Source organism: Chamaea fasciata, unplaced genomic scaffold (assembly GCF_029207755.1).
Source record: "Chamaea fasciata isolate MVZ Bird 193981 ecotype frontalis unplaced genomic scaffold, bChaFas1.0.hap1 SCAF_6, whole genome shotgun sequence".
Taxonomy (NCBI): Eukaryota; Metazoa; Chordata; class Aves; order Passeriformes; family Sylviidae; genus Chamaea; species Chamaea fasciata.
This window is the reverse complement of record NW_027094091.1, coordinates 62676288-62694220: the sequence shown is the minus strand read 5'-3', so window position 1 is coordinate 62694220 and position 17933 is coordinate 62676288. Positions and strand designations below refer to the sequence as shown.

Here is a 17933-nt window from a genome sequence, read left to right as displayed (position 1 = left end):
TAACTGAACATTTTCTCTCTGAACTATCTTGGTTATATAGTTCATTAAAAAAAGTACTACTGAAATCAGTTCTTTATTTATTATGAATAGTCTGGTTAAAGGAGCTAAAAAGTAAAGAAAATATAATTCTGACATTACATACTGTTGTAAAAAATGATGTTTTATTATGCAGTTAAGCATGAAGTGCTACATATAAGTAGTACCAAACACCCTTTCACTAAAGCTATACATAGAAAAATATTTTAGCATACAGTTATGATAACTATAATTACTTTACTGCCCTGAAGACACGTAGGTACGTAGCTGTCACAAGTTATATTTGTTAATGACAATGACTTGAAGACTACAACGAACTCTTTTTTTTTTTTTACACTGGTTTTAGAAAGGTAGTATAATTACAGAAGAAAATATATAACGCTTCAGAACAACTAATCAATTTTTATAAACTCCCATGCAAAACCCACTGAAGAAAATAAGGCATAAGAGAGCTACCACTCCTAAAGTGCAACTAAAAGCATCCTTTTTGAAGAATCCTGTTGTAAGACTGCAGACTGTTTTTCATTTCAAGTTAACTTTCAGGTCCGCAAACTAGACCAGAAATATTTGTTTTCCTAATTAAGACGGACTCCAAAAAAATGTCTTTATGACAAAATTAAAAAGGAAAACTGAGGTCAGTTTCCTCAGAGTCAATATTCAGTTTAGAACACCATTTGACCAATATTTTAAACATGATTTTTATTTGACACTGGACTGTCACAGAATACAGTAATGCCAGACTAAAATCAATTTTTTTTTGTTAATAGAATAGGTACACTGCAAATGTGAGGTTATATTTACACTTGAAGCAATTTATTTACTATTTCCTTTCAGTCTTACTCATATTAAGTAAGACTATCTGGCCACAATGGAAGTGTTGGCTTTAACTTAACCTCAAATTCAAGAACAACTCTGACTATTTAGCCACATGAAAAGGAAGGGGAATTGTTTTCTCTGTTTTAAATAATTTGTATGAGGTATAGCATTTCTTAGCCAGCTAACAATAAGGTCTGCTGATTTAATCTACATATATAATTGCTAAAATATATCTCTGAGTTACGTCCCTTTATAAATCATGGCAGTGCTCTTTCCATGTATTAGTAGAGATGACAAGTGTGCTCATAAAGGACTTATGTCTTACATGGGAATATCTGTGTTAGGTCAAATACAGTAGCATGCAGAAAAATCCCCCTCAGCAGTGCCACAAACTGTGAAAAGAAAATGTGAGAGAAGATATTCAGTACCATCTCCACTGGATCAATTTCTAGGTCAATTGTTTGTCCTTTAAAAAATGTCAAAGCAAGAAGAATGTTCACAACTCTAGTTCTTTTAAATAATATGCTACAGTTGAAAACTCAAATATACCCTATTGTAGCTTTTGACATCATTTTAGCTTGAAGAATAAGTTTGTCCAGAGGACAAACTTATTTGTGAGGAGAGAAATTTAAAATAAGAATAGAGAGTCCTCAGGTACATACCCTGGCTCTGACACACACGTCATATGGCAGCACACAGCAAAAAGGCTACTGGTGATCTCACAATTTCAGGGCAAAGGATTTGGAGAATGGGTCATTGACACCTGCTGCCTTAAACTATGCTTCTGCCATTCATTCCATATGCTGTTGCAGAGCTTTCATCCCTTTAGGAAAGTACTTCTTTGTTGGATCACTTCTAAAGTAGGTAATTTGAGCTTTATTAATTTTTGCAGGAATGTCCTTCACTCACGTAGGAGCTAATTAGTTGAAGTCCTGAAACAATCTACAGTGCAACACAGAAGTTTCTCATTGAGGCAAAAGAGCTCTTCGTTTTAGCCAATGCTAATTGTTCCATGAAGTTAAACAAGATCAGGCTTCCACTAAAGAAAGATGGTTCTGCTTTGAAAAACTTGGACACAGAGTTCTGAAATGAGAATACAATTCAAATGAGGCAATTTAAGCCAGCTACTAAACAGTGACAGTTTTCTAGTTCTCGTATTAACACATACCTAGTCCTTTAAGGATTAATGAGACCCTTGGGAATTAATAAATCTTTCCATGTAGTATTAAACAACCTCACTCTTACAGATGCTGAATGTCCTAATGACCAAAAAAAAACCAAGTTCATCTTCTTTCAGCATTGCACATTATTCATTTTATTGCCTACATACTGATAGGTACAAGAAATTTAATAAACATATGTATTTCAAGGCACTTTCTTCATGATTTTGATTTTTTCTCATATTTTTGTTCATGGCACTCCACAGATCATGTTGGCTTACACCAGGAGGCAATTAAGACTTTTGGCCACTCTTTCTCCTACCACCCTGTGTCTCTTCAAAGCTGACCATCCAGCTTTCCTGTTCCATGAGGATCATCACACAGGGCAACACAAATTACTTACAAAACTTACTTTAACTCACTTTTAATGAAATTATATGCCAATGTAGCAACAAAACCTCAGCATCTGACCTATGTTGAAAAAGAAAAATAAAGTAAGAAATTACATTACATAGCAGGGTAGGCAAACTGGCACAAAAAAGCATCTTCTAATCTCACCAAATGATTCTCTACCAAAAGGGGGAGAGCCTAATACTGTTAGGATTACTATTGATGAACAGAAAGAAGACAAAAAAACCCATTATTTTACTTTACTTTTTTTTTTTTCCACAGACCAATCCATTAGGTCTTTACTTAAATACAGAATTGATAAGAAATGTGGAATGATGATTTAGAGAAATAAAGTATCAAGCACAGAATTGTGGTTGTGACAAGTAGCTTTCACTAGTTCGATGTCTATGCATAGTGTAACATGTGTATCCTGAAACTGAGAGGCCTCTTCTATTCAAATCCAAACATGAATAACATCAAATGGAATGATGATTAAACAATGAAGTGATATGATAATGTGAGGTTTCTGTGCCATTGGGCAATATAAATAATACAAGGAACCTGCCAATACCAGAACTTTCATTATGTAAGTAAATAATTTACATGTTTAATTAAAGTTGGGAAATATCATTTAGCTTTGTATATTTACCAAAAAAGAAAGTGACCAACAACTAAACCAATCACATCTTTGTTATTCAAACAGAAAAAAATGGCAAACCCAAAACAATCAGATCAGTTTTAAAAATCAGCATCTTCTGAAAAATATTAAATTGCAAGATTGATATTTTTTATACACAACAAAAGTAGAAAGACTCTGTTGTCTCTTTTGAATTCTGGTAATAAACTGGGCATCAGCTATGCCAGATTTGGCAGAACAATAGATCCTAACAAGAATTGTGAAATGGTCAAAACTTACCCATCTGTCTTAAAATGAAAAGTACATTTGACGAGGGCTGTTTTCACTTTCTCATAGGGGTCTTTGTATCTTTTACGTATTGAAAGAAAAGTATATAAAATATCAGATTTAATGTGATTTTATTTAAAGAGTTTACTGCAGGTTTTCGTTGGTCTTTTGGTTAGCATCTGAATTTGAATGAAAAGTCCATTCCAACTATCCAAATCCTACCTGTTCAGAAACTGGGCTGAATATACATGAAGAACTATACAGTTTGTGAATAATACAATGCTAATACTAGAACAAGTATCTTGAAAAAAAAAAAAAAAAAAAAAAAAAAAAATTGTGAATCTAATATTCTCTATTAAAAAAACCTAACGCCTTGCTAAAGTCCATGTAATATTAATTTTCCAGTCATTTTAGCAAGCATGGAGCTCCTATTGTTTTCATGATTTCACTAAATTGTCCCGTTTCTAGCATCTTATTTCAATATATTATCTCCCACTAATGTTCTGGAAGAAAAAAACCAAAACACCTGCATAAAAAACCAAACCAAAAAAAAAAAAAAAAAACAAACAAAAACAAAAAACAAAAAACAGGAAAAATTATTTGTATCAAACCTGCATCAGCTGGAGAAGAAGCAACAAGCTTTAGTTACCCCTGGATCTGAATATGGAATCATATATTTTAGTGCCTTTCTGCAAATTTCACCTTTTAGGAGGATATTCTAGCAAGATGTTCTCGTGGGAGAGGGTGCAGCAGCAGCTGTGGCTACAGGCAGGGTCAGACCTAAGGGAGCACAGAGAGACAACATCCGAACACCTCTCTCCAAGCCTCTTTCCCAGAAACCTCAGGGGAATCAAAGCTTCTCATCCAGAGGAGAGCAGAAGAAATGCTGCCTTGGCAGCAGGAAGCATATATAGATGTCAGTGTCACCCCTCTCCTTCCCTGCCAGATTGCCTGCACAAGTCTCTCCTCATCCACCCCCAAGCTTAGATGTGATACTGCACAGATGAAGTCAAACCCACTTATTTTGGCTCTGGGATGGCAAGAAACAAACCCATCCATCTCTTTCTGCCATTCAGGCCTCCAGTATCGTCACCAATATGCTGTCCTGGGAAAACATTTGCCTACTGTCAGCTAGCTGACAGCAGCTTTGCTTTTTGTATTTTAAGATTCCCCATAATATAGGACAGCTATCATTAAAATTATCCTAGATGCTCCTCATACCTATTTAGAATTTGAAACTGGGTGCCAAAGTACGCTTGTCTGTATTAAAAGTTAACTGAAGCTAATTTAAGTAATTCATTTTTGCCATTATTATACCCTGTTTTTCACATATTTTTGCATCACTGTTAATTTATTCAACTTAGACCTACTTTGGAGCATGTAGAAGTATTTTGCATAACAGGAATGTGTTAATTAATGAAAAGATTTATAAAATGTTTAGCACATCTTTTTTTTTCAATTTTTGACATTTGACAGAAGTTGAAATACCTCATTAAGGATGGCATATTGCATGAGATACAAACACACATAGCAGAAGATCTCACGTTGACAAAAAGAGTGAAGAATATTATCAGATTCCTCTCTTCAGCCCCTTTCTACTTCTCATGGCATCCTACCAACCAAAAATATTTTTCAAGCTTTAAGGGGTAAAACAAATAATTGCCTAACAACAAAACTGCCTTTTACTTGAAGTTCATGTTTATTCAAATATTTAGTTGAATGCATTTAATTTTCCAAGATTGCTACTCCTACCATTTTACATTGTAAAATGTTACATTTCTGTAACAGCACATGTAGATACCTAGATTTCTACAGCTTTATGCCCCAAGATCATGAACTGTACTATTCATGGTTACATAAATGTGCCACAGTTTTTAAAGTATGCAATTACTTCTTTGAAAGCTGTACATTGTTATAACCCGCTAACTGACATTAATTATTCTATGTCAAATCTGCATGCTCTCCTGCATTTGTACACATATCTACAATGTTCAAATCTATAGAGTTTTCTGCTATGCTTTACAAAGGATTCTTCTGGTTCAAGACCATCCATGAAAAAGAAAATATTCTCCTAGATTAATATTTGGTAGAATAATTCAGTTAGGCCATTTGGATTAATCTCTATTAAATTCTATTAAGACCATTTCCTAAGGGTAGTGCTTTCATATAATAAAATCCTGTAAACACAAGGTCAGACAGTGAACCATGGCTAAGCTCCACAAAATTAAATTCAGGAAATGCAAGGTTTTCCTTTTTGTTCATCTAATCCTTGGATAAGTCATGGTCAATGCGACATAGGAAATACTTGGCAGACATGACCTTACATGCCTGTGCAGCAAACTGCAATCTCCTCTAGTTGGGCACAATGGGACTCTTGCCCCTTTAAAAAACATCTCCCAGATTTCACATCCAGGCTTCTCCAAGGAAACTGCAAGGCTAGGGAGTGGCAGGGCTGCCACTAACACATAATTTGTCTTTCCTTGGCAGTGGTGTAGAGAGTAGCCAAGACTGAAATGTCCATCATTTTAGTCTTGGCCTCAAAACTATCAGAATGCTCTAATTTCCAAAAGTACAGTACACCAAGCATGAATAGAAAGTTCTTACTTGATAGTAAAAAAATCTTTTTTAAAATACCCAACATTAACTCTGAAGATCATCTACACTGAAATCAGTTGTTACAAAAGAAGAAGTCATCACAAAATCTATGTCTGAAACTCTTTATTTCAGCTGTCTTCATTGGCTGAGAACAAAATTCTCCGAGTCTTAGAGCATTAAAGTATTTCATATGCTAACTTGCAGAAATGCAGTGTGAAACTGGCATTTTCACAATGATGATTGCACTCCTAGCTGGAAATAATCCTTTCCGTTTTAATCACAGAATCACAAGGTTGGAAGAGACCTTTGAGATCATCAAGTCCAACATAGCCCTAACACCTCAACTAAACCATGGCACTGAGTGCCACATCCAGTCTTTTTTTAAACACATCCAGAGATGGTGACTCCACCACCTCCTCAGGCAGACTATTCCAGTACACTATCACTCTTTCCGTAAACACTTTTTCCTAATATCCAACCTATATTTCCACTGGTGCAGCTTAAGACTGCGTCCTCTTGTTCAGCCAGTTGCTGCCTGGAGAAAGAGACCAACCCCCACCTGACCACAGCCACCTTTCAGGGAGTTGCAGAGAGTGATAAGGTGATCTCTGAGTCTCCTTTTCTCCAGGCTTAACAACCTAGATAAAGAACCACGAAGCTTTGCATGAAGCTTTTGAGGTCTACTGATCCTGATTTTTCTAATGTCATAAGGGGGGAAGCGGGGAAGTCAGTGCTGTACAATAAAGAACTTGGCAAAAGGCACTTCAAGCTAGTAAAAAATTTGTGCTGTTTTGCAAGGTAATAAATCCAATATCACTGAACAATTAATTACCTGCATTAGGAAGTAAATTCAATGCTATGTCTGGCAGCCTCTTACCAGGAAAGCCATTCTAAATCAGTTTAAAATGGGAAATATGGCAAGAAATGATCCAATGCACTTTTTGCACTCTTTGTGGTGTAACTTAGATATATTTAGGGGCTTTTTTTTTTTTTTAACATCCAGAGGGAAAGAGAACTCAAGGTCATACACCTGATCAAAAGCTTTGTTTATTATGATGTAAATTTTTCTGAAAATGCTGCATTAGAAGGCAGGTGTGGCATAGGGTTGTCCTCTCTTGTCAAGCAGGAGAAGTACAAAGATTAAATATTACCTGCTCTAGGAGCAAGGTACTCAAGTTATCCAAGACATGTGTCTGCAAATCCTTTAGCAGACCTATTTTTGATATAGCCACCATGCTTGAAATTGCACCTGCCTGGTAACCTTTCTGAGGTTCAAGAGATGTCTGCTTTCAGAACAGGTAAATAGTATAAATATTCTGTCCACCACAGACACACTAGTAAGTCAAACTTAGAATATTTTAATTGAATGAATCTCCTGAAACATTCAACAGGTAAATCTGGAATCCAGTTACTGAAAGTGTGAGAGTATAAACTTTGCTTTGCAAAAGTGTCACGTCCAAGGAACCTGGAACATTCAGCAGAACTGAAGGTGTCATGGGTTTTGTAAAGAGCATATTATTCTATTCCATCTGGGCGGAGCAGAATTGCTTATCTTTGCCCAAATGGGTCAGTGTCACTTATCAGATGGTGGAGTGCTACTTATCTCTCTTCATTGTTTTACTACTTCCATGGGAATGTCTTCTGCTACTGGACCATTAAGAGCTCATCAATGACATTACACATTACAGTGCACTATTGTAAGCTGCTCCACACAGGGAGGAGGAGCCAAACCATCCTAACCTAGATAAAAAGGACCCACAGTCCCACTAGGTATCTGGTTTTCCCACGGGATCCCTGGAGGAAGACCGGACCCATCTCACCATTACTGGACCCTGTTTCTTCAACGAGACCATCTCTACTCCAACAGAACTACATTTGCCACTCCAGGAGGGATTACTTTGGACTGCTTCCAACACCCTGATCAACAGGGTGTCAGGTTGTATTTTTGACTCTGTTAGGGTTTTCTAGGATTTCTTGTTTGTTTATTTGTCTGCTTATTCTTCTGTACTACAACATCTGTATTTTTATATCCCTAGTAAAGAACTGCTATACCTATTCCCAAAATCTTTGCCTGACAGCCTTTTAATTGCAAATTTATGATAATTTGGAAAAGGGGGGGAGGACCTTACATTTTAAGGGAGACTCCAACCCTCCCTGGCAGATACCTGTCTATCTAAACCAAGACAGAAAGAAATGAGTTACTGGTAAAAAGTAGGTAAGATCAGTGACAGAGGAGGTACGACTGACACTGAAGAAGGCTTCAAGCATCAGCACCTTGTTATCTAAAAGTCTCTCATACCTTTTCTCTGTAGCCTTCCATGGGCAGCTCCACACAGGTCTGGCTCTTTCTCTCCTCTCTTCCTTCTACAGTTCTAGCTAGCTCATTCCTGTCCCCAGCACAGCCACCTGACCCTTTCTGTCCCTCACATGACTTCCAGTCCCTCCCTCCTCACAGCATGGCCAGCAGAGCCCAAATGACCGCAACCAGCCCACTCACTCTTTATCACACCCACAGCTGTGAGGGCAAGGCTGTTGCCACTCTCTGGTAATCAGCACAGCTGTAATATATCGGGGGCAATGTTGCCTTCAGCACCATCTCTGTCTGTCCTCCCACAGATCACCTTTGCTGGAGGCAGAGTCTCATCACAAGACAATTTCCTAACAGGCAGAACTGTTAGTGAAACAATAGTTAGAAAGCACAAGGTATTGCAAAACAATTTATTGACCAGTTAAAAAAACAAAACATGAAGACTGATTATTCCTTCTATCTTCCCACAGGTCTGAGCAAGAAAGAATTGGTCCAATGCTGACAATAATACAATACTTACTATCCTTCTGTAGAGGAAATTGTGAGATCAGTGCAAATAATTAAAATGCATCTTAGGCTGATTAAAATATGTGCTTATTCAACACCCATACAAAAGGAGAAATTTTGCTTCAGTAGGAAAATAGGCAATTCAGCTTTCGGCCATTTTGACATGTGTAGTTTGAGTTGGCAGTACTCTTTGATCCATGTCCTTCAGGCAAATTTGACATCTATTTCACCTGAGGCAGGCACGGATTTTTTGAAGGGTATTTCTATATAATGAATGACTGACTGCTGGAAGTCCTGTCATTGTCATCCTCCGCCTCTTCAGATCCGATTTGCAGGCCAGGTGAATCTCATGACATGTCTCCTGGTAAATCAGGCAGGGAGAAGAAATGCCTGAAATAGTCCCCATCGTGCTGACACCAGAAAATCTAGATGATGAGTGATTTGGAGAATCTGAAGAGAAACTCAGCTTAGCCTTACATTCATTTCAGACTAGGGTAGCAATTTTAAAGAAAATTATGTATTTCAAATAATATATTGGATTGATTCTGCACAGAAAAAAAAACACCACAACTCCTTTAAATAAAATTTGTTTTCCCCTCTTAGTTCTCTCATTTTCTGCTTGTATGCATTTGCTGTATTTCCTTCAGTAAAACACTTCTTTGATATCATATCTGTTTATTTTAACTATGGGATCTTTATTTCTATGGAATATACTTTTATAATAGTTTTATTACGCACCCATATTTACTTCAGGGAAGGCTGTGTGACCTGTTGGTTAAGGTGATGGACATTTTTATAACTGCCTAGATAATTAAATCGTGGACATAAAACCAGGATCAAAACAACTGTGAGCCTTCCTAATTGTTGCCTTAGCAAAGTTCTCACTCTGGATGCCTCTCCAAGTGATTACAAGGTGAACTTCTTTATTTATTTGTCTTTCATTCCACACATTCTGCAGTAGCAAAAATACTCTACCCATGCGTAAGAGCTAATCAATTAGAAATAAGTAAAGGATAAAATATTTCTGGAGGCAAACAATCCAGAGGGGGAAAAAATAAAAACTTGCCCTTTCCAAATGCAATTTTATTTCCTGAAAATATGAAAACATTTCTACTCACAAGTTTGCTACAGCAATTTGAATCCTTTTTATCTTCCAAAGAGCAGCTGTGCAAGGTTTTGTTTTGTGCAAATTCAGCATAAAAATGAGAAATTAGTTATCCACCTGTAAATATTTTTCCTGCTTTTGATGAACAGTAAATTCTTTCAGTAGTTGTCTTAAGGAGAAAGGAATATGGCCAGAAACATATTTAAATATTGTGGCTCTGCAGTATTATTAAATGGAAATAGGGAGGTGAGGTTTTTGCTTTTCCTCTGGGCAAGGAATGTTGTTCATCTCCAGCTTAATTTTACTGATCTTTGTTTGGCCAAAACTGAAAATTCATTAATTTTAGCCAGACTGAAATAATGTGGTTGGTTTGCAGTGATGATGTTTCACGCAGTGCTTAATAATGAATATCTGACTGCATATTAAGCACACAGCAAGGTAGTTGAAGCCTTAGCGCTAAAGAAGAATACCTAGAATGGAAGTTGCCTTATAAACTCCATAATACGGAGCCCTTGTGGAATAGAATTTCTACTAAAATGGGGGGAAAAAAAAAAAGAAAGAAAATCCTCTGAGAAAAAATCTGATTCAGATAGATACATAGAGATAGATATAAATATACTCTCATGCAGATATACACATGTATGGTATAGATTTATACCACTATTAAACCTATGTTAAGAAAGTTCAGAGCAAGATGTTATAGATAGTTAGAAATCACAGGTATAAATTAAATGAGAATTTTTAAAAGATATGTTCTGTACTTACCACAGAGTATATTAAAAGGACCTTTAGGGCTGTGAGTATACATCCTTGCTATACTGCAGGTGTACATGCAACACCTTTCTTAATACCTATCAGAAGAATAACTGTGTCTCTGCTAAAACAAGTGCAAAAGAGTGGACAAACTGGGAAATGATTCGATAGCAAGGAGAAATACCTCATCGCAACACTCATACCATACATCTTAAGTGAAAAGAAAGGTTGAAAACATAGAAGTGAATTGGTTTCCGTAGGTTTGAGACTTGAAAAGCCATTATCTTATCTTTGAAATTCTAGTCAAAGAAAAATGTTTAAAAGAATTAAAGGGCAATAATAAAAATCCATTTTTAATGTATCAAAATATGTTAACTGTATTTTTTCTTCTTTTATAATAACTCATTGACTTGCAAAAGGGAGTCCCATTTTTTCATCCATAATGGAAAAATCTCTACCTTATCAAAAAATAAAATATACTCAGTGACTGTACTTTTGATGAAGATGTATTTTCTGTCCCAGATGGTTTCAGGTTATGGTCTTAATCTCAAAAAAAAATAAAAAAAAAAGGAGATAAGCCAAAGGCAAAGCCAGAAAACCCACACTGAAGTGAAATCTAAAGGAAGTTGCTGAAGATGGGGAGTTACCTTTCTGGGTTTGTTGTTTTTTTGGTGGGTTGTTTTTTTTTTTTTTTTTTGGGTTTTTTTTTCTTTTTGAGTTTTTTTTGGGGTTTTTTGTTTGTTTGTTTTTTGTTTTTGTTTTTGTTTAGTTTTTTGTTTGGGTTTCTCTGAGGATTTTTTTTTTTTTGAGCTGTTTGGTTTTGGTGGGGTTTTTTTTGTTTCTTTCTAATAGCCACACCTATATCTTTTCTCTCACTATGTCCTGACTAGAGATGTATCTTTCTGCTTTGGAAAAGGCACAAAAAGACTCACAAATCCAACGGAAAGACACCAAGTAACATCTGAAACAATGTCAGAAGTGAAATATAATAAATAAAAAACTCGACCAAACCCCTATTCCTCTCTCTATATACTGTTGTAGCTTATCCTTAGCTACGTGGCAAAATCCTTCATAGCCACTCTTACATTCCCTTCTCACCAGGGAAAGGAAATGAGTGGATTAAGGTAAAAAAAAAAAAAAAAAAAAAGGGAGATAATTTACCAATCACTCTCAGAGGGAAAAAAACCCAAAACATGACTTGAGGAAAATTAACTTATTTCCAATTTAAATGGAATTTGATAGTGATAAGCAAGGATGAAATCTAAAACACCTTGCTCCTACACCCACTTTTCTTCCCAGGCTCAGCTTCATATCTTCATTCCCTTCACCCCAAATGGCACAGAGAAGGTGAGGAAAAGGCAGGGTATGGTCAGTCCATAATAGCTCCTTCCCAACACTCCTCACATATTTTTTTCTTCCTCCAGCATGGATCCTTCTACAGCCTGGAGTTCTTTAGGACCAAACTACTCCTGCATGGAGTCCACAGGCCTCATTTCTTTCAGGACATTCCCTCCTGCTCCACTGTGGGCTCTTCCATGGGCTGTGGGGGAATCTCTGCTCCAATGCCAGGAGCAGCTCCTCCCTCTCCTTCTTCACTGACGCTGGTGCCTGCAGCATTTTCTCTTGCTCTTTTAGCCCCTTTACCTCAGTCTGTCTGGCATTTTTTTTCTGCTTTTTTAAAAAAGCTCCCTGGGGTGTCACCCGAGGGGCTGAGCAGTGCCTGTGGTGAACCCTTGGAACTGACAGAATCCATCTGTGTAAGGCATGTCACCCTGAGCCACCAAGCTCCAGGACAGACATCACAGACAGAAACACCTTGTGTGCACAGTATTAGCTCATTATTGTGAGCACAGTATTTAGGGGTCAGGTTCCCCACCTCAACACAGCCTTAAATCTGTGGGTTTTGCTTTTCTGTGTGACAAGCAGCACTATATGTTCCAGAGTGGTCAAGAACACTGGAGCAACCTTGGAAGCGATGCCAGACTGCCATCACTTCCTCCCTATAATACCCACCAAAATGGATGATACCTTTAAAACTCCTGCTAATCTTGAATAGCATCTCAGCTAGAAGCTCCCAAGGACTTCACAGACTGATATGATTTCTCAATACCTCACAGAAAATATTGTACCACTCATGAAAAAGTATTTTAGGGAATTATTTTAATGTCTTTTAGTTGTCTACACCCTAATATCAGAAAGGGCTCCATTTAACTCTGGTTTTGGCACTGATGGTCGTGTCCAACAAACTGGTGTACTGTAATTTGTATTTTTTTCCCCTGCTGGCACAGTTGGAGAATATTCATTTCAAATTTTAAATGGATTCGTCCCAGCTGCCATGAAACCATTTACACTTTAAAGAACATTGAGATTTTCCAAATTGCTTGGAACTTGTTCAGGTGGTTGGCAGAGAGATGTCGCTGCAGGTAGCAAACCCATTCTGCTCAATACAAAGGCCAGGCCTCTACATTTATTGGTTTTATGCTTCATAATAAAATTATAATTCACAGAGATGCTGAGCTAGAGAAGTAAATAAACATTCCCATGGTTGTGCAGCCTTCTCTGTGGATTGCATCCAAGGACCTTTGGATCCCACTCAAGGCCTTAACTCAGATGTTTATGCATAGGCATTTCTAAGGCACTCAACACTCTAGTATCACAGTCCTTTGAGAACATAATAAGACAAGCTTTGCAATATGCTTCAAAATAAAAGAAGGGTCATGACACCTTTTTACAAGCAGAAATACTGGGGGCAAGTACTCAAAAAGTACTCAAAAGCGCAAGGACCTCTTTGCTTTGTCACCTGAGAAATATAATTTACGATTGATCTAAAGGAAAAAGGTAATTAACTGGAGAGGTGGGGGGGGGGGGGGCTATTTTGGGGAGGGCTGGAAATTAGCTTTCAATTTATTACAGGAGTCCAATTGTCTTGGAGCATGGATAGAACACTGTCAGGGTACACACTCATTCACACACAGGACATTGAAGCTCCCAGAGCCACAAACACCACCCACCTCCCCACCTATAAGCCAGGAGCAGCCCCACCTGTGGCCACAGTGCAGAAGTGACTGTGACTAAGAAAGATGTGTAACAGGGCTGAGGAGGAAACTGCATTAATGTCCAGGCCTTAACCAGAGCAGTGGGTGGCAAGGACAGTCTCACAGGACTTGTCATACCTTCTGACGTTCTGCAACACTCAGGCAGGAACTGCCTGCGCTATGAAACTCTGATGTGCAGAGGATCATTAAGAGGCTGGAGCTCATCTCATTTTGCTTTTGTTAGGTATTTAGAAAATTTTCATTATTCAATTCTTACATTAGTTATATCAGAAACCTCCAGTTACTTTAAAACTCAGAGGTGGGGTACCCTTGAACTGAATTTAATTTTATTGTCAAAATCTGCATAAGTGTGCCTTAACTGTACAACTATTTCTTGTTTATGGGTTTCTTATTTATTGCTTTTTGAAAGAGTGAGAAAGTGATAGATAGTGGCCAGGATTAAATATTTGTGTGGTTGCGAATCTCAAGTTGTAAAAAATATCTATGCTTAATATAAGTGATTTGACACTTTTGTATTGTTCTTTTTTTTTTTCTTTCCTGATTTTAGCTTTGTCTAGTATAAGTCTCTTAGGATCATTTCATTTTGTGCTTAATTTTTCTCTTAATCTTTCCAGATGTTAAGAATACTACAGTTTAATTGAGAAGCTAAGTGTAAAAGAATAGTGTATTACCCACATGTTTTTTAATTATGGAAGTTGAAGGACATGTCCAAGGTCATGTAAAACAAGAAAAACTTCAAACAGTTCATCAGACTTATCTTTTTACAGTCTATCACTTCCCTGTGCTACTATATGTTAAACTCAGCCTTAATCACAGAATAAGAAGCAGTCCTATTATATTAATATATATAACATATATAAATATATTAGGACTATTATAATACTCCTATTATATAAATATATATAATATATAAAAAGATAGCATATATATAAAATATATGTTAATAAGGAAGAATTTTATTATTTTTATGCATTTAAACAGATAACCAAAGGCTACTACTTGATTATAATTCAGAAAAGGAAACATTCTTGTATGTGTATTTGTTTTCACTACAGAAGAACAAAAATCTAAACCTGAGATTCTTATGACAAACAGAAGAGCCTTTCAAAAGTTTCTCCAGGTCAACAAACCTGAGATATTTCATATTTGTCCTGAGTATAGCTGGAGACTTGAAAGCCCTTCTTCACATTACTTTCCTGTCATCCCTTCTACTTCTGTCTCTCACCATATACTTATCTATTTGAGTTTTTATTTTATCTCTGTTTCTAGGTTAAACAGAGCAGAAGTGAAGGAATAGTCTGAGAGTTTCATTGCTGCTAAGTTTGTGAACAGTTCAGGAGGTGACTAAAGATTTAGTGTGGCCTAGTGGGGAAAAAAAAAAAAAATGAGACATAGTACGGAGCGCCTCAAAAAAAAGACCTCAACAACAAAAAAAGTGAGCATACAGTTAAAAACTGAAAATAATCTTCTGTCTCTCAGCTTGGAGTCAATGCAACACATTATTTGTCTTTAACTGCAAAGTAAATATTTCTGCTTTAAATTCTTACTCCTCTCTTGCAGTACTCAGTATCAGAAACAAGGAACAAACCTTCATACTTTTCTATGGAGCCTTTATTTGGATATCACCATGCCAAAGTTGCTTCCAAACTGACTCCTGAGTCCTTTGTCTTTTCATCCTGGAATAAATTAACCCTTTCTTATTATTATTTTCTTGAGAAGGTAATATTTGGTACAAATTTTTAGCTTTAAAAAAAAAAAAACTACCAAAAAATGAATTTAAAACATCCCAAAAGTGAGCCTTAGGAATCACTCTAGAAGAAGAGATATTTTAGACCAAGGAGCTAGCTTTTTGGGGCTTTTTTTTTTTGTTTCTTTTTGTTTTGTTTTTGTGGGTTTTTTTGTTTGTTTGGGGTTTTTTTTGTTGTTGTTTTTTTTTTTAAATTATATCACAAATATTTTACCTTTTAATTCCATGGCAGAGAAACACCTTGGCTTGTGTGAATTTCAATATTGATTATTTTAAGGCCCTTTTTGTTAACCTAATAAAAGATTGAGTATTCTTATAGAACTGTTCAATAAGTAACCAGAGAAGTCAGTGTGAATATGTGAAAGCAAGGTCAGGCTGTTATGCCCTGACTGACCCACAAAGGGGAGCATTTACTTATGCAAATGAAAATAAAATGGAAGCAGATGCAAGAGATCATGTTACCATTACAAAATATGATGTCATATTTTTTTACTGATGATTGTTATAGGAAATAAACAAACTCACGAGTTAAAGAAATAACAGCTGGCCACTACAGCATCTTTTTGTCTTCAGTATTAGACACAAAAAACAACATAATATAGGTCAGTGTTTAGCTGCTTCAAAACAGGAAAAGACTTTTCTCACTCAGTGATAGGCTTTTTAAAAGGTACTAATTAAAAAAGTTAAAGTAGAAAAATATTGTCTTTTGTTCTTAAGGAAATGGACATTTTCTTCCTAAGAAGCCCATGAGAGGAAGTTGGGATTAGATCTTTAAACACTACACAACCATGAAATTATGTTATGATTTTTGTAAATATACTGTGCTGAGGTAAGGCCATTGCCATGCATTCCAGCACAGGGCTTTCAGAGATTGAAAAGCCCAAGGCCCTTCATTTGACAAAAAACCATCACAATGAAGTAGCACAGGCATTTGTTGAGGGAATCTGGCATAATTGCCACAAAAGATTAAATTGAAACCTGTGCAGAGGTTTCAGTGCTCTTAGAGGTAACTAAGAGCAGAAAGAATCCCAGATGAGCTCATTTTCCACCAAGGTGGTGTTTACAGACTGCCTAAAGAGCAGGAAGAGGTAGCAAAGCACACCAAAGAAATCTCAAATAACTTTGAAATTAGGTTTTGATAATGATTAAAAAACCCAAACAGAAACAATCAAATACTTCTGTGGAACCTATGGAGGCTTACAGGGTCCACAAGGGAAACCAATAAAAATTACTTGGGGTGTTACTAAAGTAAGCTTCAAAGCATTTCTAAAAAGTTACATTTTAAAAAAATGTTTTTCAGTTTTACAGCCAAACTTATGAAAGTAATCTCAGCTAAATTTACAGTTCTATAAAACTTATTATGGGCACTAAGGTAGTCATTTTGTATTTCGTTTGTGGTGTAGTGGTAAGAAATAGCCATTTTCAAGATGCAATTAATTTAGCTTCTTTTAGATGTCTACTTCAGGATGCAAGTAATTATCTTAGCGATACTGATTAGAACTCTGCTGATTACAACAGACACTTGGAATGATTAGCTCAGAGACAGATAGCACTAGCGATCAAGATATGTAACAAACCTTATGAGAAGGCAAAGGAAGGATTTTGAATCCAAGTCAGAATGATTCAAATTTGATTCATGGAATGAAAACTCTGACCCTTCCCCACCTGACAGGGACCAAATGTCCTTGTGCTACCTTCCCAGGAGCTTGCATGTGGGAGCTGCCATTCCTTGCAGGGAATGTGGCAACTGAACTCTGCCCTTGAGCAACTTCTTGTGCCAATACACTGTTGGTTAAGAGAATGGGGGCTGCCATTCCTTTACTTTCAGGACACATTTACAGATCCCAATCCAACACCATTTCTCACTCATGGATACTTTTCAGAGCTCAGAAATTAGCTTGCTAGTAGTACAGAGTGCCTACAAGTTAGACACATCTAAATTCTTTTTCAGGTTTGTCCCAGAGTTCTAGGTCTAGTAATGTCATTTAAGTGTATATCAACAGAGATGCAAAATCTTTACAGAGGGATATTTACTCAATAAACAAGTCTACAGAATCAAAGTTTAGCATATGAAAGTCAGATTCTATTGAAAAATTAAGCTACTTCACCTCAGGCAGACATTGCTCTCAGTGTTCAACACACAGCTGTGACAACTTTGGTTTTGTTTTCACCACAAGATTTTGTCCTTTTAATTTATTATCAAAAACTGGTTAGATATGATAATTCTGAGTGAAAATCTTAGCGCTCCTTTGAAAGCATATTCCAAACCATGTAGCATGTGCAGGATTAATCTTCCAACATTAATATAATCAAGTTTGTATTAACACACCATTTTCTCGTAATTGACACTTTATATACACCTAAGTAGAAATCAAGCCTATTTTTGTTTTCTAAGGCATTCCACTTAATGTATAACTGGTTCTAATTTTAGTGGTCATAGTGAGTCTCCTAACAATTTTAGCATGTATTTTTACTGATTAATACTTCAGTTGCTACCACTATGATGTAAAAACCATATCAGTTATGATGTTAAATGATGCAAAGTTATTCCATCAT

At 36.5% G+C, this 17933-nt stretch overlaps 1 long non-coding RNA gene across 2 annotated transcripts; it reads right to left on the bottom strand.

Moving 5' to 3' along the window:
* Nucleotides 1-65: 65 nt before the first annotated feature.
* On the bottom strand, nt 66-8359 carry LOC136290721 (uncharacterized). Of its 2 annotated transcripts, XR_010721332.1 has the most exons (4): nt 8201-8359; nt 2435-2483; nt 1515-1935; nt 66-1244 (listed from the first exon to the last, which is right to left on the bottom strand). It is a non-coding gene; the product is annotated as an uncharacterized lncRNA (long non-coding RNA). The 2 variants fall into 2 exon arrangements; XR_010721331.1 differs by having other exon boundaries at nt 66-1935.
* Nucleotides 8360-17933: the final 9574 nt, after the last annotated feature.